Source organism: Amblyomma mixtum, chromosome 1, assembly GCF_055824585.1.
Source record: "Amblyomma mixtum isolate Tamu chromosome 1, ASM5582458v1, whole genome shotgun sequence".
NCBI classification, from domain to species: Eukaryota; Metazoa; Arthropoda; class Arachnida; order Ixodida; family Ixodidae; genus Amblyomma; species Amblyomma mixtum.
In genome coordinates this window covers 50183134-50208910 of record NC_143012.1, presented here as the reverse complement: position 1 = coordinate 50208910, position 25777 = coordinate 50183134, and the positions used below count along the sequence as shown (strand labels likewise).

At 43.3% G+C, this 25777-nt stretch overlaps 1 long non-coding RNA gene across 1 annotated transcript; it reads left to right on the top strand.

The window, feature by feature from the left end:
• Positions 1 to 12854: 12854 nt before the first annotated feature.
• Positions 12855 to 24110, top strand: LOC149366301 (uncharacterized). Its single transcript, XR_016284943.1, has 4 exons — positions 12855 to 13415; positions 17469 to 17621; positions 21356 to 21459; positions 23718 to 24110. It is a non-coding gene; the product is annotated as an uncharacterized LOC149366301 (long non-coding RNA).
• Positions 24111 to 25777: the final 1667 nt, after the last annotated feature.

Here is a 25777-nt window from a genome sequence, read left to right as displayed (position 1 = left end):
CATGAGATGCGATATGGCACCATTAACCTGCTTTAGTTTCTTGATGGTGGTGGTGTTTTTGCCATCGTTCTGGATGCGCAGACCCAATACACGGAGGTTGTAAACCTCCAGTGCCGGGTCCCCATTAAGATTAATGGCAATGAGAGAGTGGTGGGAGCGTCGGTTCTTAGGCCGGGTAAGGAGCAGTTCGGGCTTCTCTGGGGAGCAAGACAGTCCGATGGTCCATGCGTAATTTGGGGTGAGGGTGGAAGCTTCCTGTAAGCTGTTCTCTACGCCGCCGTCATGGCCGTAGGTGGTCCACAGTGTCATGTCGTCGGTATAAAGAATGTGCATTAGGTGGAGAATGGTCACTCATTTTCGGGCGAGGGGGATGAGGGTGATGTTAAACAGGCAGTGGGAGTGGACGGGCCCTTAAGGGGTGCTGATACTCTGAAGTGTGTAGGACGAGGAAAAGAGGGGGCCGCAGTGTACTGAGCAGTGCGGTTAGTGAGGAATGTTTGAATGTTCGTGTACGTGCGCGTATCCTCATTCATTGGTGGTAGGGTAGTCATGATCGTCTACTGTTCAATGCGATCAAAAGCTTTAGAGAGATACAAAGTTAAGACTGCCTTCATGGGACCTCGAAGAAGCGCGTCAGAAATGTCGCGTGTGAGTTGCAGCATGGAGTCGTGTGCGGATAACTCAGCCGGAATCCCACCATGCCATGCGGGTATAGATTCTTGTCCACCATGTGCCCTGTGAGTCTCGCTAACACAACATGCTTGAGGAGTTTCCCAGACATTAATTTACATGGGACTTCAACAGTCAGCATACTGACTGGAGATGCGCTTTTCCGAGCGGCTCTACAATATTACGCTCGGTATCTGTCGGTAGCGCATCGTTGTCTAAAAACGGTGCATGCTTCGTTTTTCTTTTAGTTTGCTTTCGTTCAGTGAATCCCAGAGGGTTTTGAAATGATCTTGAAAGAAAATGTATTGCGGCATAGAAATACCATAGCGTTTAGCAAGAAGATATTATTCAGACACGTGCTAGCAAAGTGCATCAGGTTGCAGGGTTTCATTTATCAGAATAGGAAAAAGACCGGTACTAAATATATAGAGAGCGGAACTAAAGAATCCTACATACTGAGAAAAATAGGCGTCAGCATAATCATTCATCATCAGCTTGACCACGTACCGTGCAGGGCAAAGGGTTCTCCCATGTCTTTCCAATCATAGCTATTTTTTGCCTGCTGGGGCCACTGTATCCCCCCGAACTTTTTAGTCTCATTCGCCCACATATGCCACCTCCTTCAGTGCTTGCCTTCTCTTGGAATACAGTCGGTTACGTTTAAGGACTAGCGGTTATCTTGTCTTCGCGTTACATGCCCTGCCGAAGCACATTTCTTCCTGTTGGTTTCGACTAGGATGGCATTAACCCTTCATCTACACCGCCCTCTTCCCGTCTGTTAACATTCCACCTATCATTATCCGTTCCGTAGCCCCCTGCGCTCTTCTTAAGTTGATCCTTTTTCTTTATCCGCCAAGTTTCTGCCCTATAGGTGAGTACGGCTAAGATTCAGCTGTTATGTACTTTGGTGAACTAGGATAAGAAAAGATAATGGTGAACTGCCGTTCATGGCTTGACGGAACCTGCCAAACGCGGTCCATCGCATTTTTATTCTTCGAGTTATTTAGCTGTCGTGATACTGGTCTGTGGTCACTACGTGCCCTAAGTAGACGAATTCGTTTACAAATTTCAGCACCTCGCTACCAAATGGTAACTGCTGCTATCTTCTGAAACTGTTGAACATTATATTGGACTTCTTTATAATATTTTAGATCCACCATTCGATTCTACCTGCCTATCTCACTGATCATGCATTGCAGCTCATCTCCTGAGTGACTTAGCAAAGCAATGACTTCAGCGAATCGTAGAGTATTACGGTATTTTTCATTAACTCTAAGCGCGCACTTTTCCCAATCCAGGCCTCTGAATGCCTTCTGTAAAGAGGCGGTGAATAGCATTGCCGAGATTGTGCCTGCCTTGAGGACCCACTGCCTATCGTTAGAAATAGAACTGAGTGACAGCCACTGAAACGGTCGGGCTCAACACTAGATATGCTCTCCCCTTGCCTGAATGGAGCCCCCCTCCCCTATTCTAGGCGGTCATAGTCAGCCTTCTTGGATTCGCATACGCACCGTTGAACGCAGGTAGCTCCAAAGCAGTACGATAGGAATGGACGCAGACTGATCCAAGCCGTAGGCAGAATGTCGCCACTGAAGACGGCGATGGAATAGAGGGGTGAATTCATTTGCGTTCATTTTTATTTTTCTACTACATCGGCCTCGAATTTGAAACATGGTGGTCGGACGGCGAACAAGTTGACGTTGCATTTTCCCCACACCATAACATTTTCGACCACTGGGGTGACTTTCCAGGTGTCCCTTGCTGTCATATCAGGGTTTCGATTGAAATCGTTCTCCGCGATTCTTGTCGGACGAGTGTTCGGAACCCAGGCGTGACCGAAATTTTACCGCCTCAACGGACATCTTTCTCCCATCTAGGCCATTTTTTAGAGTAGTTTTGGTGCTCGATGCTCGCTCGGGAGATATTGAATTTTGTTTTAAATAGCGCAATCCACTCCAAGCATTGCAAAGAAAGTACCTGAAAAGTGCATATATCGACAAAGGCACTAGAATCGAAATTATGTAGATTCGCTTACACGAGGGGACAAGAAATGCTGTTCGATCAATATTGAGACTCCAAGAGGAAGACTAAAAACAATTCAACAGCCACTGTAGCGAGTATGTTCTACTGATTTTGTTTTTAGTGAAATTTGTGGATGAGATACTTAACACGATACACGATACGATATACACGAATTAACACCGAACCCGCTCAGCTTTTGCAAAGCTTCAGCTTCTGTACGTTTCTACTGAATGAATATCGGCGGCCCAAGTCGAAAAGAACGGCTTCCAGCTATGAAGTTAACTATTCTTATTGTCCCGTTTCGATTGGAGCCAGGCGAATGAAACAACACTGGTAGTGATTTATCCAGCACCTTCATTTCTTCTCAGTGCTGACAGGAGTTAAATAGCCGATTTCTGAATTTTATAAGTATTCAAAGATAAGTTCTCCCGAAAGATGCCTTTTCAAGTAATTTGTTCACTCGATTGAATTAAGCTTCCCGTTCTGCACAAAATCAGGAGTCATCATGGAGTCATGAGCGAATAAGTAAGTGTCCCACCCTTCCACCTATGTCATGCGACCCTATGATATCATCAGAACGTGGCCACTCCGACAGGTGGCTGCCTGCATAACGGATTGTTAGGAAATTGCACATCATTGCATCATCTTCACCAGCAACAACAGCCTGACTACGCCCACTGCATGACAAGGGCCTCTCCCATGTCTCTCCAATTAACCGTGTCTTTTGCTAGCTGCCTCAAGCGTGTCCTCACGAACTTCTTAATCTCATCCGTCCAGCTAACTTTCTTCTACCCTTTGCTACGTTTGCCTTATCTTGCAATCCACTCCGTTGCCCTTAATGACCAGCGGTTATCTTGCCTTCGCATTACATGTCCTACCCAAGCCCATTTTTTCTTGATTTCGGCCTCTGCAGGTAGAAGTTAAGGATCAGTGCGAGAGGTTGCTCATTAAGAGCAAGCTGGTTCTCACAAGCTCCACCGTCTTCCGAGAGAGTGGCGCCCCAAGCAGCAGCGGTAATCGGCCCAATATTAGAAACGTAGTATTGGGAAAGGCCAGTCCTACATAGGACCACAGTGAAGCCATCCATTTGCAATATTGGGCGAAGAGGACTGTACGCCACTCAAGTTACATATTAATCTTACCGCGTTACAATCTTAGGACGGAACTGATGTCCGCCTTCAGGTTTTTTAAATGCGAAATCCAGTTCGTAGAAAAAGTAACTGGCGTCCAAACTTTTTGGCCCCTATAATTTGTTTTACTTAGAAGTGAGTAATGAGTTCAACATTTTCGTAAAGTATTTTTTTTTCGCGATGGCAAGTTTTCATTTATTGGTTTTGCTTGGCCAGTACAGAGACTGCAAACAAGGGAGAGCAAGCTAAAGGCGCCTAGTAGCGCCTTACAGAGGCCTGCCCTCCCCATGTAAAAAAAACAAACAAAGTGGCACTTGGCAATGGTACAAAATTTCCATAAGTAACAGAAACTAGAAAAGCAGCGGATATATTGACAACGAAACAGAGATCAGTCATGCATAGAGCTAAGCGCAACAAAACTAAGAGCAAAACATAACAAAGACAGAAACTGATTAGGTAAAAACACACCACAACTAGCTATAACAAAAATATTCATGAAAAATTTTACTAAATCTGACCTCGGACATATTTTGTAGTGACAATTCTGTTAAATATGGATAGGTGTTTAATGTATGAGGAATTAATATTGTTATGGTTTCGTAAGACTTTGTTGCAGTTCATGAAGAGTGAAATGAAACGAAATACAGAGTTTGCAGCACTAGGAGGAATATTTAATATCTGCAGCAGTGACACCGTGGTACCATTCTCATTTTTTATATCAAGGTACGCCACAATGCCTTTAATGATCTTTACGCTTTTCACGTCACTACCCGCTCTTTCTGTGTTTCTCGCAGCATTTATGCCAGCGCTTATCATAAGCATGTATGCCCGAACAACAGCATTCAAAACGGTTTTAGCTGTCCGGACGTATCTGTTTCCACATATTAAGCATAGCAGGCATGGCCAAAGAAGACGCTGCTTATCTCATTGCAAACTGTAGAGACATTGTTTTAAAAGTAAACGCGGCAACTTTGAAGCAATCAGATTTATAACCTTTGGGTGATATGAGGGTAGTGTAGGAACTTCTTGTGTGTAGTGTTGTGGGAGCGCTCGCCACGGGCAGGTTTTTAAGAAAGTAGCTTTTCAGCAGAGAACGCATTTTTGAGTGCTTCTTAGAGTTGATAGGCGAAGAGAAGTATCAAGTTACTGCTGTTGTCATTTTGTTCCAAAGAGTGTGTTTTCTGCTGTACGATTCAGCCATTCAGCCGATAAGCTCCTCTTTGCGCCAAATGCCGGAACTGTTTCTCTTAGTACCACGGCGGCGTCGAGTGCAGCTTCCACTTGCCTTCACCACAACCAACATCCTAGCTGTATAACTGCAGAGACATGAACAACCAACGTTTGCAGAGGCTACCTTATTAATGCTGTAAGCATTTAGCAGGGATGCTTGTTCTCCTCTGCGCATTCCCTTTAAGTCTTTCTTTAAAATAACTTCACAAGCGATCGTTCGCTTGTGTTCTGCGTTTCTTTACGGCCTCTAGTCCTTCATAGTGTTGTTCCTCCATTTAGTCGCAGTTTGTTACAGTTTTATATTTGAGTACCATGGAATTCGTTTCGCATTCTCTAAGTGTGTTGAAACTGCAGAGTGCATGTTTTTCCTAAACAGGTTTCCATCTAACCGGTGACCTTTGACACACGCCCGAAATAGCATGCGCGGAGCGTACTAAGTGAGATTCAAGAGCGACATTTTAAGATCAAAGTTCATGAATGCAAGCCACGTGCCATCATGCTGTAGCGCTCTAACCTGACAAGGCTGGAAATGGATTGCAATTTCAACCAGGCTTAGCGTGTTTCTCCTAATATTCCATCTATATCGAAATTTTCTGAAAGCGAGACTCAATACTCTTCTATACGCGCGCTTTTTAAGAACGTATGTTACGATGAACGAAAAAAAAAAATCACAGCACATTCTAATTGAAAAGCCGACACGTGCATTGACCTATTCGGTGTCCTTGCTTTAAGCGCTTTTCGATTCCGGTGTTTTCCACCTTTTCAGCACCCACCTCACTTGACGGCACTCTCCCTAAATCAACAGCTTCGCGTACTTACCCGGAAGCAAATATGAAGCCGAGCCAGCTCTCATTTCCTTTCGTGACATTCTCTTGCCATCTTGCATACAGTCTGAGCGGTGCGTGCTGCATGACGCGCTAACAACTACACGGGAAGAAGTTTCTCGCTCAGCACATATCTTGGCGCCACGGGCTAAAAGACCCCGTCTTACTTGAACACGTAAAGAAAAAAAACTGTTAGTGACAAATTATTACGGTATCAACATGATGTTCGAAAGGAAATTGGTTATTTATGACTAACTTTACGCGCATAAATGCAGAAATTCACCAAAACAAAAGCTTTGGGCTTTGGAAGATGGCTATGGAAAACCACCAACAGGAAAATGACTACCCAGCACGGTTCTACGAGTATCCGGGTGAGCGCTTACTAAAAGAAACTCGCTCTGGTACCAAAAATGGGGAAGGGGTGAGAGGGTTGTCACAGCTATAGTTGCCAACCCTTCGAGGAAAGGAGAAAATGTTTTCTCTTGTCTGACTACACAATTTAGCTGATTAGCACACCGATGCATTTGGGTGACCACGTTGAAGCGAAGCTCCAATTGGAGTTCAAGTAGGCAGAAGCGTACTACATTAAAAGTTCAGAATTACTCACCAGAACAGATTATTTTCAGCCCAACGTTCCGGTGCCAACTGGATACCTTCTGCATGGGTGACTGAGGCGAGGGCAAGCAGCAGCGGCAGGGAACGGCCTTCCCTTTTACATTGTTATCACGAGGTGGATGCTTTTAACATATGAAAAGGGAAGCGCTCCCGGAATCCTGTTTGCAGTCACCTTTTACCTGTTTACAGTTTCCGCGAACACTCCTCACCGTGAATGTTAATGACCTTTGCCAAGTGATAATAAAGGGAGAGCGAAGATCACTCCTTGCAGCTGCTTCTTGCCTTCCACTCACCCGTGAAGAGACATAATTTATTCGAAAACGCTGGGCTGAAAATTAGAAAAGGAAGAACCATTCTGTTTTACTCCCTTTTTTGGCATAAACATATCAATAAATAACCAGTTTCATATTTCCAGAGGTGCGGTTTGAGCCACAGCACCTGCACCATACCTACGTAAAAGTCTGTATTTTTCTCATCTCTAAGTTAATGGTAAGACAAACACACATAAAGCTCGTCGCTACAAGATTGCCTACAATACAGTTGTAGCTCTGTTCAGGAGTGCTCTGATTTGAATCAATTTGCAACACCGCTAATTTACCAGTGCTTTGTTATTGAAAATGAAACCAATGCACCCTCGTGCTTGCCAGCATGTTGACCTGGAGGCAGCCTAGCGGAGCTGAAACTTGTTAGGCGCACAGTTAGCTTGACATTGCCCTCCGCGACGAATATTTTTCGGAAAGCGCTGACCCTAAACTGAGGGTACAGCTTCGACACGATAGGCTTTGTTACGCCGAATGAATTTTCGCAACGCTTAACGGCTTACCTTTCCCCACTAATAAGCTGCCTGGAGAGCCGAACGGTGCCAGTTCACGCGAAAGCTGATTTGCTTCGAACGGGCAATATTCACAATTTTGCCAGGCCGACGACCACTTTTTCGGTGATACCCAGCGCGTAAATTCTTTTTGGATGTTTGTTTTTTGCCTTCGGTGCGCTGAGGACCAGAATTCTTTGAAAACCTGACACGTGTCGACAAAGATATATTGTGTAATGTGGGGACTCGCACAGTTAGTGTGGACGGCCACAGTCCTTGTCCCAGCAGTGCTGCTCAGCAGGCCGGCGTTCGCAAGCGCGCACCCGAGCTTCGTCAGCTTCGTCTTCCTTCCTTCCTTCCTTCCTCTTCTTCGTCGGCGCTAGCCGCTGGGGCATCAAACCGCAACTCTCTTTCTTACAATTGTAACTTTCACAGGCATGACTTTGGTTAGGTTATATTCATCACACGCTGCTTCGATCCAAATTTTCTAAGGCGTTCCTGGTGCGCGAGTGGATTACTACCTATCAGTCATCTTAGCTACTGTGCACATGATGTTCCGAATAATATGAACTGCAGCGTTGAGGCATTAAGAGAAAAAAAACAAAAGTTGTGCACGGCGAAGACCAACGATTATGCAGAAAGATGTAAAAATCTCAAAGCGCATGTATACGCACCTCACACACAGCTAACACTTTTAGCATTGTTATTAGATTTGGTGGCTTCATTACAATATAAATAAAACAACGTCCGCAGGAAAGCATAGACAGAGGCTACGGGAATAGCTAATATCTTAGGCCACTCATCTGCAGCCATCAGAAAGAGAAAGGACGGGAGAGAGGTGATGCAAACATAGGAAGAATAGTATGAACGATGGGAGGCAGAAACTATATACCACTATAGAGAAAGTCACAATCACAAGGAGAGTTGCACAGATTGACAAAGAGTCCAATCACGCGCGCACAGTGTGCTGCCTTTGTTGCACACCGCACGCAAGTGTATAGAGTCTACAGAAGCCACACGCATGTCGTGTACGATCAATGCTTATCACGCGGGAGACGTAAGTTTTCTGAATTTTTCTGTTAGGCAGGCAATAACTCAGGACAATAAATAAAAAAATTATTATTTCATCCTCCCTAACATGGTGATTAGACTAGATGAGTCTTATCAGGGCTGTTCCAAGCAAATAAAAGTCACCTCAACTTGTAGCTTCCTAGCCAGTATCAGCATTCTACAGTGAGATACCAGGGCGGCCTTGATTTTTTTTTTGTTTCTGGTTCAACAGCTACGTCTTTTTTGGGGCAGCGCTAAAATTTGACCAAGACACAGCGAGACAGACAATGAAAAGATATTGTCTACAGTGTCAAAGTTTTGATCTCCAATTTTAGCGTTTTCAGTACGACGTTAAAGCTCTCACTAGCGAAATCGACGACCCTTATAGACAACTAAAAAACATCCATTACCACTAGCTTGCCACAGTGGCTCAGTGATTACGGCACTCGGCTTATGACCCGAAAGACGCGGGTTCGATCCCGGCCGCGGTGGTGGAATTTCAATGAAGGTGGAATTTTAGAGGCCCGTGTGCTGTGCGATGTCAGTGCACGTTAAAGAACCCCAGGTGGTCGAAATTTCCGCATCCCTTCACTACGGCGTCCCTCATGGCCTGAGTCACTTTGGGACGTTAAACACCAATAAACCAATCCATTACCACTGTCCTATGACATCTGGGAGTGATGAAAATTGCCAGAAATGTCAAGGTCTGGAAAAATCTGCTATACGAAGCAAGATAAAGTGCACATGGTTGAGGCTATAGTTACACCCAGGTACGGTGAAGGTACGAGCGCAAGAAATGCAGTGCAAAGCTAACGGAACTGTGGCCTCCATTTGGCGCGAAGTACTATCACGGTAGTATGTCCGATTAGCCTGCACAAAGAAACAGGGGCGCTGTATACACTGCAAAACAATTCCGTGAATGTTACGTACAAACTCTCCATAACAGAACGAACGCTTGCTCTGTTGCATCTGAAATGGAGGGTCCATCCGTAACACATTCGTGAAGGTGGCTGGCCGTATTATGCATTTTCTGAAACGTATTACTTGTCGTAACTGTTGGCCACCGGACTAGGCACCACATGATGTCCCATTTCCGATCTTTGTGGTTTACTCTTGTTCAACAATGTCCACAAACTAGCATGGCGAAAATGAGATTAACCCCATGTGCAAAGGTGAAGATCCGAGGGGGGGTGATAATCAAATGAGACCCAAGTGACGCATAATGTTGTTTCAACATTGAGGGATTGCTACAAATTGTAAGCAACATTAAATAACAAAGGACTTACTTTGCTATAACTTTAAAAGAAGAACGTTGACTTCATAAAAAAATATTTTCACCATGTTGCTAACCACATGACAGGGTAACAATTAATAAATGCATTTAATAAATAATTTAGAAATGCAGCTTAATGAGGTCAAGAGATAAAAACACAGACAATGGTTAGACAACTTCTCTAAATTGAAACTGAACACCAGCTGAAAATACATTACAAACATAACGAAAGTGCACAAGGTGAAAGCCAAATTTCCGTCTGCCGTTTGATAAGGAAACGAACCACTGAGAAAGCCAAAAGCATGGGCAAACAAATTTGTGAATGCAGTGCAATGTAGCAGTCACATCTTTGCTACACAACCATAAATCAAAAACGCTAACTCCTTCAGGGATAACAAAAGCACAGGCACAACAAAATATTGCTAATTGCAATGTTCAATTTATTAGGTACCTATAGCCGGCCATTCATGCCTGGTCTTCCTGCGGATAAATGAAACGCTGCAAAAAAGCAGTGAGCAGCCATAATTGCTGTAGTCACAAGGAGGATGTGCACCGTCGGTGCTGCTCCCTCATCCTGACTAGGAAATAATAGCTGTTTTTTCTGGAATGTACTCTGGAAGCATGAATTTCCTATCCACCTTTATTTAGCTTGCACTGACACGACCCATCATAAACTCTGCAGCTTTGACAAACATGCGGGCCAGTTGACAGCCACAGAAGACTGTAGAACCCTGCTAACTTGCAAAAAAAGCAGTGCTCAGAAAGAAAAATTTAAAAAAAATGAGGAGTTCCTTATACGCACTATGTTTTATATGGTACTAAGAATGCGGCTAAGACATGGCATGAATATTGTTTTTTTCTGCTCAGTTACTAACTTTCTCGCCTGTGCTAACATATTACTGCAATGTAAATAATGAAACATGCCAGCATTGCACAACATGCTGTAAGACTTACAAAATACACCCCCTACAAGGCTACCACATGCCTCTTAGATGAGGCAATGTTTATATCTACCAAACTATCTAGACTAAAATGAGACACCAAGCCTCTGACATCTGGAGATGTGTACCTCCCATGCAATTAGAGTGATTGGAGATGCTCCTCATTGATGGCATTTCAGTTGCTATGTGTGGAAGGACCGGATATGAAAGTGAACAACTAGACACCCACTTTTTAAGCAACGTCACAATGAGCAATGTGCCTTGGCTTTTCTTCCATCCAAAAAGTTTTATGTTCCATGTTTACGTAACTGCTTGCATGTGCTCATTTTGGCTTGCTGAGAGGTTCTTTTCTTTGTTAAACTAGCTTTAACTCTGGCCTCAGTCTTCTGCACCTTCTTAATTTTTTTCTAGTGTTCACCTTAAGTTATGTGTAAGCTCACGCAGATCTCTACTTTTCTACGTTTCCAACTGTCACGTCTTCTCTGCCTTCGTCATGTCCATCACTGCATCCGAAGCCTTCAAGTATGCTGTGTATAATCACCTTAACTAATCTGCCTATTACACATGTATTTTTGTAAGCCACCCACTCCTCTATCTGGCGCTGATAGGCCCTGAGAGTAAATAAATGAATTGTAGTCTAAGCTAAGTCTCAGCAAGCATGCATTATGTTCAGTTTATTTTACCATGTTTACCAGTAAAGAGTGGACGGAAAAAAGCTGCTAAGTGGAGCTTGACATGCCTCTCGCCCCTACACTGGAAAGAAGCAGGCAAGGCATACATAACCACTAACGACAACAGAGCATGCCAAGTGTGAAGTAAATCAGTAATGTTCCTCGCATTTATCACAGGGCATACTCTCTGCTCAGTAATTTATTACCCCCTTAGACATTCTGCAAGGAGTGTATACAATGATGTGTCACCACAATACAATGAGAATCATTAACCCTGTGCAAATACAACAGCAAAAAAATTAAAGCCCAATAAATGCACTGCTTACATGCAACCAAGAGGCAAGAATGGGACAACCTGGCACATATAGGGAAAATAAGCTCAAAATAATAAAGAATGACATTTGAGCAGCCGCTCATTCCCCCCACCCCCTCCCTCAAAAAAATATGAAAAATGGTCCTCTTCACACGGCACGTTTGAAAGATGCGGCTGTAATGTTTGTGACAGTTCCACCACGTGTGAAAATCAGATATAAATAACGCCAACGCATGCGGTTGGAAGCGAGGCGCCAGGGCGCGGGCAAACAGTAATCGTCTTCAGGTATCGACTGGTTCCACCTCCTGAGGGCCGCTGATCGACGAATACCACTCATGGCCACGTTCACATCCAACAAGCTTGTAATAAACATTAGACAGGTGTTTACCATGACGCAGCAGCAGCTCATCAGTGCTATTGGCCAGTGCTGAATTTTTTAGCTTGATAAACGAAATCATCCACCGAAACGCGTGTCGACCGTTCCTCGCCAGATTCTTGCAGTCCCACGAGGGTGAGCAGCTTTTCCGCCGGCTTCGTCTCCTCTTTAGTGCAGGGCCACTGTCATTGTGACGCACATTCTGCATGGTCGTTTTACTATGCATCGATGCCGCATGGGACAGCAAGCGGTCGTACACTCCAATGCGGCGTACGGGCCGCACACATACACACACCGTAACGACAATAGAGCGCGCAGGACGCACGCAGCGAACACGGAAGAACAAAAACCGTTCTAAAGCACCTCACGAGCACCTGTTCACTCAACACCACACAAACTCCGCAACTCCGCGCATGGTTCCGACTGCGGGCTTGGCTAGCGCTTCGACTCGTCATGGCCAAGCTGCATGCCCTGCGCTCTTGTGGTAACAACGCTCATGAAACGAAAAGAAAATTTTAATATGTAAAACCATTGAAGTTGTCAGCTAAAAAAGCTACGGTAAAATTAAATACATCTGATATGTTTTCAAGGTGGTGCGCGTTTGCGGACGCGAATACGCGAATGGGGCTATGAATTTCCCGTGCATCTCTGCTAGCCACATGGAGGAAGGAATAGCTCTGCAAATGGCATCGTGCTCGGAGTTTTGCGCGGCTGACTTGCCCGCATGAATTTTACTTCCTCCATGCACACATGCTTGGTGAGGTGCACGGTGGTCGGTTCGAATAGTTCGAAGTTTAATCGACTGAAAATTGCTCAAGGAAGGTCAGCAGCATTGTATTTTTACTGTTTCTGGGCATCACGAGTGACTGGCGGTAGCCACACGGCATCGTCTCCGGTTTGGTGAACTTGTGAGAAGGTGAGCTATTTGTTCTCAAATTTTGAAAGCGGTTTTTTGTTTGTATTGTAACCCTGTGTCTCGTCGCATGTTATGTTCACGGTAACATCAGCACAACGTGCATGCGCTTTCTGTCTCTATTTGAAGTAACATTGGTCGGTCAGCGTAAACTTTTCGATTCAATTAAGCACAAGCTGTCCATGTTGGTAGTGCGTGTTGAATGTGCTTGTCCTGTCCGCTCTCCCTGTGTTCTGCGTGTTTTTCTATGCTCCGTTTTTAGATGGATCGATACCAACTAGCCCAACTTTCTGCTTTACTGAACTCTATTTGAGATCATTCTGCGCTCGAGATGGTCTTCTGGTAATTTATTTATTACCAGGTATAATCTAGAGATTTGGAACCGTTCATCCCACTGCAACAGTGCTGAAAAGCTGTTTTGTGTTCATGCATCTGCTGTCCTTAAACTTTTCGGTAATCATTCGCATGGTTCCTTTGGATCTGGACAACCGGCTACTGTTGCAAGGGACGCCTCGCAGCAGAGCCCCTGGGGACGCCCAGTGGGTCAGCTGTTTGTCCAGGTGCCAAGTTACCAAAGGTACCATTCCAGACATTTTTTTTTTCTGTTCATCAACCTCATATTCCTTGCAAAAATTACAGTATGTAATTGGGCACTAAAAAAATTGGTAACTTATACACATTTCAGGACAGTTCAGAGAAATGAAATGAAAATTGGTTTTTGAGGAAAGAAAATGGGGCAGTAACTGTCTCACTTCTCTCGGTGGACTCCTGAACCTAAGGGAAGGAATAAACGAGGGAGTCTAGAGAGAAATGCACATGCAGCATCAGTATTCTCTCTGTAGACTTTTCGAGACCTGGATTCATTGCTTCTAGGACAGTGCCAAGCAGTAGGTGAACTGCACACAAATTTATTTTCCTCAGGTGCAAAGTAAAGAGTGAAAATGTTATAAGACAAGTCTCTAGTCTGTTTCATTCTCACTGCATTTGCTCAAAGCATAATATGAAATCCTGTATTTCTTATACCCTGGTTTCCTTTACTTTGAGCAGTAGGTATTGACAATGAACATCAAGGCAACTCCACTCTCATTGCTTATTGCTGCTTTTAGGTTTCCTCCATGATTTTCTGTTTGCTCAGTCCTGGCCTTAACATATTTTCTTCTGCTGCTTAGCTTCGAACTACTGGCTAGGTTACATGGTTCTGCTACTTCTATGTTCACTGTGAGGTTTGAGAGCTTGTTGCTTTGTTCTTTTTTTATAAGCATCTTTGTCTTCTCGAGGCTGATTGGCAGTCCGGAACAGAGACCACATGCATTGTTTATGTTAAGGTGATGACATGATAGCCTAACACATCGTATCGTTGCCATTCGAGCCCCCTGTGTACTTGCTTTGTTGCACTGGGAGCAAAAAAGTTTAGTGGAAGTCGCAATGAGGCGCACTTTTGTTTAGACTAGTGGCAAAGGTTTACTGTTGCTTCGCAGTATAGTGCTCCCGCCTGTTGCGCACGAGCATTTAGATGGCTGTTAAATAGTACTATCAAGGATTTAGCCATTGTAATGTCGCAGGTCTGTTGTGTAGGAGTTCAGATCATTGTCTTGCACTGTCCCCGAAGCCTGTTGTGTGTCAGTTACGCCACTATGCTGTTGTATTTCTGTCCAGTGTAAAAAATATTTTCTGTGATTATGCTACACGCACAGGTTCATGGGGAAGTAAATATTTCGTGTCGCTTCAACCGGGTAATGCTTCAGAATGAACACATGCAAAAACCCATGCTGTTAAAAGCCTTGGCTTGTGTAACACAAGTGTGAGGAGAATACTATTATGGCAGGGATTCTTGCATTGCAACCTTTTAAATTCCTTTTTTGTAAAAAGAATGACGTGAGGTTTCATGAGTTACAGCTCTCTTTCATTGCTTGCTCAGAGAAAGCGTTTATTGTAAGTAAGCAGTAGTGGCTTTTTTCTATTGTTCAAGCAGCAGCATCAGCATGCCTCATCATTTTTGTCTTGAATGACTGAAGGTGCTTCCAGAGCATTGCCTTCTTTTTTTCTTCTTGTTTATTCAGCATGCAATATTGTGTCTATAGATTGCTCTTTAGCATTATTTTGCGTTCTCCGAAGCAAATTTTAGGCGACCAAATTCAGAAGCACCTTGTATTGGACTTACGTGCTCGCTATTAATGCAGAAGTAATTATATGCCACACTAAACACCAAATCTACATCCTTCAGAGTGGGTCTAGAAGCTTGTCTCCAGACTCTTGCCTTCAAGGAGTTTTTGCAGGTTTCATGTATCTGCTTGGTGTTGGAAGTGACAGCGTTGACTGATAATGATGAGCATTAGACACACATTATGCATTTACAGTTGCACATGTATGTTAGCATTTACAATGCGAACATACATGTGCAGTACTTTTCTACTTTGCAGCAAGGTATACATTTAGAAAGGGTTCATATATGTGTATTAGGTAGATCTCTTAACCAGAAACAGGAATCAGGCTAGCTGCATACTCAAGCTGAAATCACACAGGTGAAATATTTTGTCTTGTTCATAGGCGCTGTTTGCATTTCATTCCAGCCTGATTGTGCACTACTGCCATAGCAGGTACCCTATCTAAACGAGACACTATCTTGTGGCAAATCATGCGCATATGTTTTAGACACGTGTGTGAAGAAATGTGCAGCTACAAACATTGCATACTTGGTTATTCATAATGCTTTTTTTTCTCATGTGCATAGAACAATGTTCAGCTACATTGCTTGCTTTGTTGTTCTATTTTTCCGCTAATATTAAACTACATATTAATCTCAGAGACCCGATGTTCGACTGAATGATCCTTCTGTGTCCCACTAGGAAGGCAAAAGCATCACGCCTAGGGCTCATTCACCGCCCTTCACCCCTGTTTTGGTTTCAGTCGGTCAGTTATGCTATTAATGAATGTAATCACTTTATAGGACAAGTACGAGGGGGTACCCAAAAGAAACCGGACTAAATATTTTGGTCGGCAAAGCTTCTGTGGTACCGCGTTTTGCCACTAGGAGCACATAGAACGAACAGTCCCGAGTCAGTAAGCCGAGTGCCGTCATTGAAGGAGGTCAGACTAGTTTAGGCAGAGTTTTAGAGTGACGACTGTTTTGTGTGAATGTCGTTTTTGCAATGACTGATTTTCGCGAACAGCGTGCGCCGGTGAAACTGATTTTTGCTCGGAAAAAGTTGAATGGAAACTCTTGAAATATTAAGAAAGACGTACAAGGACGATGCTATGGGGACAACTGAAGTGTTCCTTTATCGAATCCTGAATCAAAGCAACAATCATGCCAATGGAAAACTTCAAATTCACCTCGCCTCAAGGAAGCTAGTCAGGTGAAACCAAACCTCAAAACAATGCTGATTTGTTTTTTCGACGTGAGAGGAGTCATCCATTGAGAATTTGTTCCGCAGGGTCAGACAGTTAGCCAGGCTTTCTACTTGGATGTTTTGAAAAGATTGGGCAACAGTGTGCTGTGGAAGCGGCCTGATTTGTGGTGGTCGGGTGACTGGTTTTTCCATCATGGCTCACATCCCTGTCTCTACGACAATTTTGGACCAAAAATGGCATGACCCCTATTCCTCAACCCTCATACTCTCCCGACCTTGCCCAGTGCTACTTTCTTTGTTTCCTAGAATGAAAAAAATAAGTGAATGGAAAGCGTTTCGCTGATGTTGCTGAGGTGAAGAAAAAAACGACGGAGGCACTGTCAAGCATCGCAAAAGATGAATTTAAACAATGTTTTGAAAAATGAAATAAAAGATTCGACAAGTGTATCATTGCAAGTGGGGAATACTTTGAAGGAGATTAAAGGACTGTGCTTAAAATGTGAACAAATAAGTTCAAACAAAAATAAGTCCGGTTTCTTTTGGGTACCCCCTCGTATATATGAAAATATATTTTGGGCTAAATGAGGTTAACAAGTTATCCACTGTGCACAATGGTATGGTTGGTCTTGTACATCTTTACTTGGGTGTTAATGTTTCTTTTCTGGTTGCTGTCTAAATAACTTTGCCTGCCTATTGTATCCTAAGTCCTTTTATGCCCGTCTTCCTTCCTACTGGCTCTCTTCCTTTTCAGTCATTCCTTTAAACTGGCGATTGGTCACAAGCCTGCTGTGGGAATGGCAGCTAGCACTAGGCCCCTTTTTTTTGCATTGAACCTGCACTGCTAATATTAACGCTAATAGTTAGTGTATCAGTATTTGTGATACGGCATTTTTTGTTATGCATAAATAGTTGGCTAAGCCAATGGTAGCAGTGTTGAATATCACAATATATCATGCATATATCTTGCATGCAATATCAGTATCAGTTTATTCACTTTGGATGAAGGTTATACAAACAGGGAGATAAAAGCATCTGGGCCCTTAGCAAGCTGCTAGTTCGGGCCCATGCAATAAGTGCACAGAATAGTGTACCCAGGCGTCAGCATAAGAAAAAAAAGTGTACATTTTATATGAATAGAAGATGTTACACAAAACTATATCAGTATATTCACTATTACGCTACCCTCTATTTCTTTCAGCTCGGCCGTTTGGCTGTAGATATTTTGTGCTGCTTTCATAGTTTAGTCCACTCAAACTAAAACTTTGCGTTCTGTGTTGCAGGTAGAATCTACAGTGAATGCCGCACTGTGTCTTGTAAGCAGGAGGCGGTGTTAATGGAGCCATGAACTTTTCTTGCGGATGACTGGCGTTGGCCTTATTATGCACTGAACCTCAAGTGTGAAGAGGAAAATGTCGTGTTGGATTTCTGCAGAGGTGAGACATCATGGTGAATCTACCAGTGCGAAAGACTAGACAAGAGACAAGACAGTCGCTGAGTCGCGGCCATAGTTTATTGAAGTGAATAGGGAATACATGAAGAAGCCAAGCAACACCACAAACCACACAATTATAGATAAGCATACATGACAACATGAGTCAATGCCCCTGAACATTCCCCTGATCGAGATAGTCCAATTCATTGCGTGTTAGTGCGATAGACAACACACTTGCACATTAGTCACCGAGTCGTAAGGTGTGTCTAGCCTCAATAATCTACCATTTAATCTTCTCTGAATTTACTGCCAAAACGTGTGCTGCCAAAAGGAAAGGGTAGCAGCCTTCACATCCCTTGCAATATACAGAATAGTTAGAACCCCTACCCTCTTGTGCTCCTGTAATCTTACATTGATACACCTTCCAGTTTGACCTATATAGACCCGACCACAAGATACAGGGTCTGATACCATGTTCATTTTACATGATACATATACATTTCACTCCACATGTGTACTTTTCTCTAGCCACATTCACAGAATTATTCTTAACAATTTTACATATTTTAAACAACTTATTAGGGGCCAAGAAAATCGCTTTTCCATCATACCTTCTGGCCGCATTTTTCAATTTGTGCGACAATCTATGTACGTACGGTAACACAACCGGTCTTTTGGCATCTCGCTGGCTGGCCCCGGCCTGATTGCGCCGGTCGCCGTGAAAAGCTTTCGGCTTCCTTAACAATTTATTGTATGCTCTTGCAAATAACATGGTTAGGAAATCCTGCGTTCATTAACCTAAAATGTGCTCTTGGAAACTAGTCGTCATGCTAAGAAAGCATGACTTCATCAATATCAATTCTGAGCCCAGGCTTGACAGTCCAATGCTATCTTTCACTAGCTTGTAATAGCCAACCTGTGTCCAAGTAGCAGCTTAACACTCCTGGGTGAATATCACCAGCACACATGGTGTGTGCAGATCAACTTATCAAGGTAAGGTCCAGAAACCGCAGCTCTTTTTGTGGCGACATTTGCTCCAAGGTAAACCTAAGAGAAAGGCCTTGCTCCTTAAACAGCTTGAGAATATGTTCACATCCCAAATTATCAGAACCTTTGTAAAAGACCAGAAAATCATCAACATAGCAAAAGATTTTTTCCCCCAGTCCATGCAAGTCCTTGACAATCATTCTATACACCCTACTTAAAATATCTCTTAGCACAAGGCCCATCTTCGAACCACTACATATACCAGATTTTTGAACACATACCACACTGCAGTACTCTACAGCCATGCTCTTAAAATAAAGGCTATTCACTAGCATGCTCTTCAGATAAATTTCAGAAAAGGGTTCTTGCAAAATTTTGTCTGGTTATTTGCAAAAGCATTTGTCTACTTCGCATCTTGAAGATCGGTTTCTTGTACTCAATTCACAGCGTGGTTGAGTATCTGAAGAATGGCAATCCAGCAGATTGTCTGGTGGTTAGTGTCGATGTAGAACTATTTTATTCCATCCCGTATGAGGACCTTATGAAAAGCTTGTGAATGTGTATATCGGAGCACAATGATGAGCTTGTGTTTAGGAACAGGTGCGTAATAGTCGTTTTTTGGACTTACCTCCTTTTATTTGAAGAGCATGTTTCTGGAGTATGGCTGTGCGGCATATGTTCAAAAGTCTAGTATATGTATCGATTGAATGCCTCTGTGCTAAGTAATATTCTCTTAAGCAGGGTGGATGGAGTGATTGCCAAGAACTTGCATGGGCTGGGGGAAAATCTTTCACTGCGTCTGATTTTCTGGTCTTTTACAAAAGGTTGCGATAGTGTGGGACCTGTGCATATTGTCAAGTTGTTTAAGGAGCAAGGCCTTTCTTTAACTTAGCATTTCCTTAGAGGAAATGTCCCATCAAAAAGAGCTGCGGTTTCTGGGCTTCACCTTGATGTTCTGCACATGCCATGTATGCTGCCGATATTCACCCAGGAGTGTCAAGCAGCTACTTGACTATTGGCCGAACTATTCTAAGCTAGTGAAAGATAGCATTGCGTCATCTAGGCTAGGCTCAGTATTGATGAAGTGATGCTTTCACAGCATGACAAGTGGTCTCCATGAGCAGATTTTAAGGCTTACGAAAGCATTATTCCCCAACCATGCTATTGCAGGAGTGTGTGATAAATTGTTAAAGCTGAGCGTATAAGATTGATCAAGTTGGTCAGACATGCTAAAGGTAAGAATGGCATAGCATCATGTAACGAGGACAGCAGGAGAGCACACACGCATTAGTGCCAACCTTGGAGCAGATACAGAATTCAAGAGCGTGTGCTTGACATTCAGCGTTGGCAGTCAAGGGTCGGGCTCATTCAATCTTGAATGTTCAAATCAGTGTTTTCTCATTTCCTTGACTGTCAGTGCTGATTGTCAAGCACGTGCTCTTGGATTCTGTATACACTCCAAGGTTGGCACTTGTGCGTGTGCTTGTTGTCCTGCTGTCCTTATTACTTGATGCTGCGCCATTCTTCCCTTTAGCATGTTAAAGCTAAAACCCCTTCACAGGGATTGGCAGGATACGGCCAGGGCCAGCCATCGAGATACCAAAAGATCGACCATGTTACTGTACATACGTAGATTGTCGCACAATTTGAAAAATGTGGTCAGAAGGTTTGACGCAGAAATGGTGCTCTTGGCCCCTAATAAGTTGTCTACAAACTGTAAAATTGTTAAGAATAATTTTGTGAATTTGGTCCGGGAAAAGCATATGTGCCTTGTAAAATGTATGTGGTGTATCGGATACTGTTATCTTGGGGTTGGGTTTATGTTGGTCAAACTCGAAGGTGTGTGAATGTAAGACTACGGGAGCACAAGAGATATTTGGATATTGGTAGGGGTTCTAACTTATCTGTACATCGCAAGGAATGTGAAGGCTGCTAGCCATTCCTTTTGGCAACACTCATTTTGGCGATACATTCGGAGCAGATTAACCGGAAAATTATCGAGGCTAGACACATCTTATGACTCGGTGACAAATTTGTGAGTGTGCTGTCCATCGTGTTAATATGCAACGAGTTGGACTACCTAGATGAGAGGAAAGTTAAGAGCGATCTTTTACTCATGTTGTGGTATAGCATATCTGTAACTGTGTGGTTTGTGGTGTTGTTTGGCTTTTCTATGTACTCCCTGTTTACTTCAATAAACTTCAGTTGCGAGTCAGCGCCTGCTTTGTCTCCTTTCTTGTCATTGTCTCGTGCTGGTAGGTTCACGTACTTGCAGAGTAGATTCACTGAATTGTATACTTGCAGAGGCTTGTGAAGAAAAACCAGAGGAATTTTCTTTCCTTTGTCTGGAATGGAAGTAAAAAATTTTTTCGCATTGCTAGATGGTTGCAGCATGAAATTCCATTCTGGAAGGGTAAACCCACTAAATTGTACATTTTGTGTGCAAGGGTACTGATGCTTGCATGAAACTGAAAACATTCGTCCAGGCTATCTGGCTAGCTTTCTTCTTCCTTGTGCCCAGATTTTTTTAAACAATACTTTGTCAGATTTATTTTGACCAGAATTTCTAACATGTTAATTACACCACATTTTGTGATCATATACAAGAAAATTAAAACATGATGATCACTGGTGTATGGTTTAGTCTGGGGTAGAATGATGAGAAGTACCTAGTATATAGTAAAATTTAATATTACTAGTCTAACATAAACAAAATTGCTCTTTTTTTAGTGGAAATTTTGCTACCAGAGAGTCGGAGCGGCATGGCATGATGAAGACTTGGACAGTGTGCATTCCAAAGTACCTGTATTCATGTCGGCACGAGAACTTGCGCACAGTGCTTCAAACAGTTGGTGAGTACCTTGGTGCTGTGCTTCTGCTTAAATAGATAGGTAGATATTTTATTTTAAATGTGCCTGAACAGCCAATTGGCCTAAACGAGTGCACACTAAGTCAATACAAACATCATGACGTGAACAGACATAATACAGAAAAATGGTCACAGATACGATGATAATAATAGTAAAGAAAAACAAGCATAATGAATAAACAATGAAAACAGCAAATTAGGCAAATATTTCTGTGTCATAAAAAGTTGAATTGTGTTATTTGCAAACGAGTCATTGGTGAAATGGCATGCATGTCAGGATAAAATCTATCATAGCATTTGGTGGTTTTTCCCTGAGGCACACGAAATCGCAGTGACATCAATAACGGCTCACAGTCAATAGAGCCGAGCACAACTTTATGTAGAAAATCCATGTCATAAAGAGTAGACATACCAAGGTCTGCTAGAAGAAAGTCGTGGTCTTAGAAACGACAGCGCTCAATATATCTATCACAAAGGATGCATACAATCTTCTGCTGAACATTTTCGATTTCATCGGCAGAGGTAACAGAGGCACTATTCTAAGCTGCTGATGCAAACTCATGATGTGGCATCACGAGAGCACAGTAGCCAAATTATGTTTTTAATCTGAATAAGAGTGTGTATATGAAAATTTGAGCAAAAATTGAGTAGCATTTAGATATTCTTGCACGAAATACCACTGTTAAAATTGGTTATAAATGATACGTCTCACATGTACACTTATCTGCTGAATATAGTAAGCATGGCTTGCGACCTGAGTGCCTCCGATGTATGAAAAAAATGGCCAGGTTACTGCATGACGCATGGAGCAACCCAGTGTAGCACATTCAGGCTTCATGGAGTGGAGAATGAAGGCAGTAATAACTTTAAGAACAGAAAATACAGGACCAGGAAGCTGACAGAACACACTGACACTCGGTGCATGAAGGGCATTATGGAGTTGCCTGTCGTGTCGTGCAAGATGGAGGTCGCACAGACAGATGTTAAACATGAGTCGATGCAGATACCATCTGTCATTACGTAGTACTCACTGCAGAACTCAACAAAAAAGAAGCAAAGGTAAAAGCTGAGCATGGCCAGACTTGTGCTTTCCTCCGCAAGCAATCTGGAAGCGCAACTCTTCGAAGTCTTTTATGCTTTCGCTCGACATATACATCATCACTGCATGTGTCGAGGAAAAGTACATACCCTTAATGTCAAATGACATAGCACTTACAGGACCCAGTAACAGCTTACTTAGGTGTTCTGATGCATCTACAGGGCACCTCATGAGAGATTCTTAGGCTTCAGAGCACTCAATCTGCAGGGCGCCTCATGAGAAATTCTTAGGCTTCAGAACACTCAGCCCTTGCAGAAATTGTTTCAAAGTTTGTTGCCACATTGTCCTCTTCGTAATAATGACCCTAAAAGCGAGCCTTCCTTTAGTGTCACAAAAAAAGGCCTAGGACATGGGTCTTTTTTGCTCCTTCATTAGAACCAAAATGTTTGCGAGCGAGATCTTTCACAGATATGGAATGATTTCACGAAATGTCAAAGAGAAGACTGAAGCTGTGCGAAGTAATACCAGCAACAGCCCTGCCGCGGTGGCTCAGTGGTTACGGCGCCCGGCTGCTGACCCGAAAGACGTGGGTTCGATCCCGGCCGCGGCGGCCAAGTTTCAATGGAGGAGAAATTCTAGAGGCCTGTGTGCTGTGCGATGTCAGTGCACGTTAAAAAACCCCAGGTGGTCGAAATTTCCGGAGCCCTTCAACACGGCGTCCCTCATAGCCTGAGTTGCTTTGGGACGTTAAACCCTAATAACCAAACCAAGCGATACCAGTTACAAACACATCACAGCTGTTGAAGAAGCTGAAAGATTCATGCCTTCATCCTTTTTCTACATCAGACACATGACTACACTTTGTCTTTCTGGGCCATCATTTTGAAAAGGTTAACATGGCAGCGGCCTTCGGTTAAATTTCTGCAAGGATCCCTTTGTGGAAACTTAAGCATCTGTTCCTCGTGAGGCGCACTGCAGAGATATTTGAATACCTTAGTGAGCTGCAACCAGCACCTGTGGCTGCATTTTCACTGACATCAGAGATTAGTACGTTTTCGTGCAGATGCTGAGATAATGGAAATATGACTGAAAGCATAAGGTTTCGGGGAAGTATGCTTCCTGATTGCTTGTGGGCAAGTGCTGGGTAACCACCATTCCAATGGGTACAAGCTTTCTCCTCACCTGGTGCCCGTCTTCTTTAGGGTGAAATGCCTGCCAAATGGTTCGTTGCCCCACCTTGAGATGAAGAAAATACCTTGTGCCATGGTGCTCTTTGTCCTCAGATTCCCTCGCGCCATCAAAAATCACAATCATCATCATGCTTGTGGGCAAGTGTCTGGCCTTTTTCAGATGTTACCAATGTTCCTTGCTCACTAAGTTGTGCATTGAGTACTATGTAATGAAAGGCATCTGCATTGAATTGTATTTGGCACCCATCCTTAGCTACTTTATATTTGCACAAAATTGTAGACAACCGTAAAGACTTTCATGCACACAGTGGTGTCCGAGTAAGCGCATTTTGTCTGCTTCTTCCTGGCCCTGTGGTTTTTGCTGTTTACTGTTATGAGAAATAAATTTTAGGCAATGAATCATGTTGGTTTGGTTCTCAGTAAATGGCTTTTACAAGCTTCTACAAAAGCCGATTGCTCAATAGCGGATGGTTCAAATGTATTTGTGAAATTTATAATAGGTGTTGTGGGGCTACTAAATGCGGATATTTTTATCTTTTCAGATGGATCCGAATGCAATTTTTAGAGGTACAATGTGTGCAATATGTCATGAAAATAAAACGTATGTACTTGTACTCAACCAAACACTTGCCACTCTTTCATTCTAAGTTGCATTCTTTGTACGTGTGCAATACATAAAATGCATGAAAGTCTTGTACATAATACTTATTTCCTCGGCCTCTGGACTGCTATATCTGCAGTGAACGTTCTGGGCAGAAGCTATACACAGATGCATGTGCATGTACTACTGAAAGTATTATCGAGAGCAAAAATAACAGACCCCTGCCAGCGCGGGCCGATCTGTGCCAAACTGCATGCAAGCGCCGCTTGACGAAGCACTCCAGATGCTGAGACGAGCGCAGTGGCACGCAATGCGTAGCGCTCCTCAAGATGGGCGCACGCCATTGCGCTAGTCTCGGCACTTGGAGCGCTTCGTCAAGCGGTGCTCACGTGCAGTTTGGCGCGGATCGGCACGCGCTGGCAGGGGTCTGTTATTTTTGCTCTCGATAGTACATAATTACAATGCAGATTATTTCCGTTCTAGATCAGATGACTTCCAAGTGAACGGAGGAAGTATGCATACACATTACGGGACCTTTAATAAGAACACAACAGAAGCATTCGTTGCAAAGAAACGATTTCATTCTCGTTCATAGCATAGCGTAACTTTCCGTTACCAAGAATGTGACAACCGTCGGACGGAGTCGCTGTATTCATGTTGCGGAAAACCCTCCGGCAACGCATTACCAGCGGGTTTCTCTGTACTGAGGAGCATTTTTTTTTACAGTGTAGGGGAGGCAGCTCAAGAAACAATGATTTGCGGTGACCTGTAATACAATGCAGAAAAAAATTAGGCTACGAGGTGCGCTGAGAGGGAACACTTCGGGAACCGGAAAAGAGTGGCATTGTTCCGTGAAATAAAAGCTGTATGAATACATCTAAACAACTCGGAGACAAATTAAAAGACGCGAAAGGACACGAATGAAGGGATAAAGCAGGAAGTGATCAAAGGCGGAAACAAATAAAAATGTGAAAAAGACTGAAAAATAAAGAAAAAGTGAAGAGCAAAAGAAAACTCTGAAAGCGAGATGAAAGGCAAGAAGAAATAAAATCTCAGGCAAATATTGAGAAGAATAATGAAAGAACAAGGGATAGAAAGCGGAAAATAAAGTAACAAATAAGAAGAGAATGAAGTGAAAACAGGAGAGAAAGCAGACGGCTCTCAACGTCGCGGATAATTGGCATGAGTGGTTTTCAGTACGGGGCCTGCAGTTGAGTGCACGGGCACGGCTACCTTTTTAAAACTGGCACTAGACTAAACAGGAGCGCATCTGGACCTTTTTATCTCCAAAGACTAACTATTATATTTCATAAATTACGCTCACGCGTGGAAAAAACTGCTTGAACTGAATGCCGTGTGCTTCCTTTAGCACTTCTGCGGCACTCACGGATGCTAAAGTGTTTGCAGAAGCATCCACAGTATGCTTCCTTGTAAATCGGGCTTAAGTTCACTTCTTGTGTGCCGGTATTTT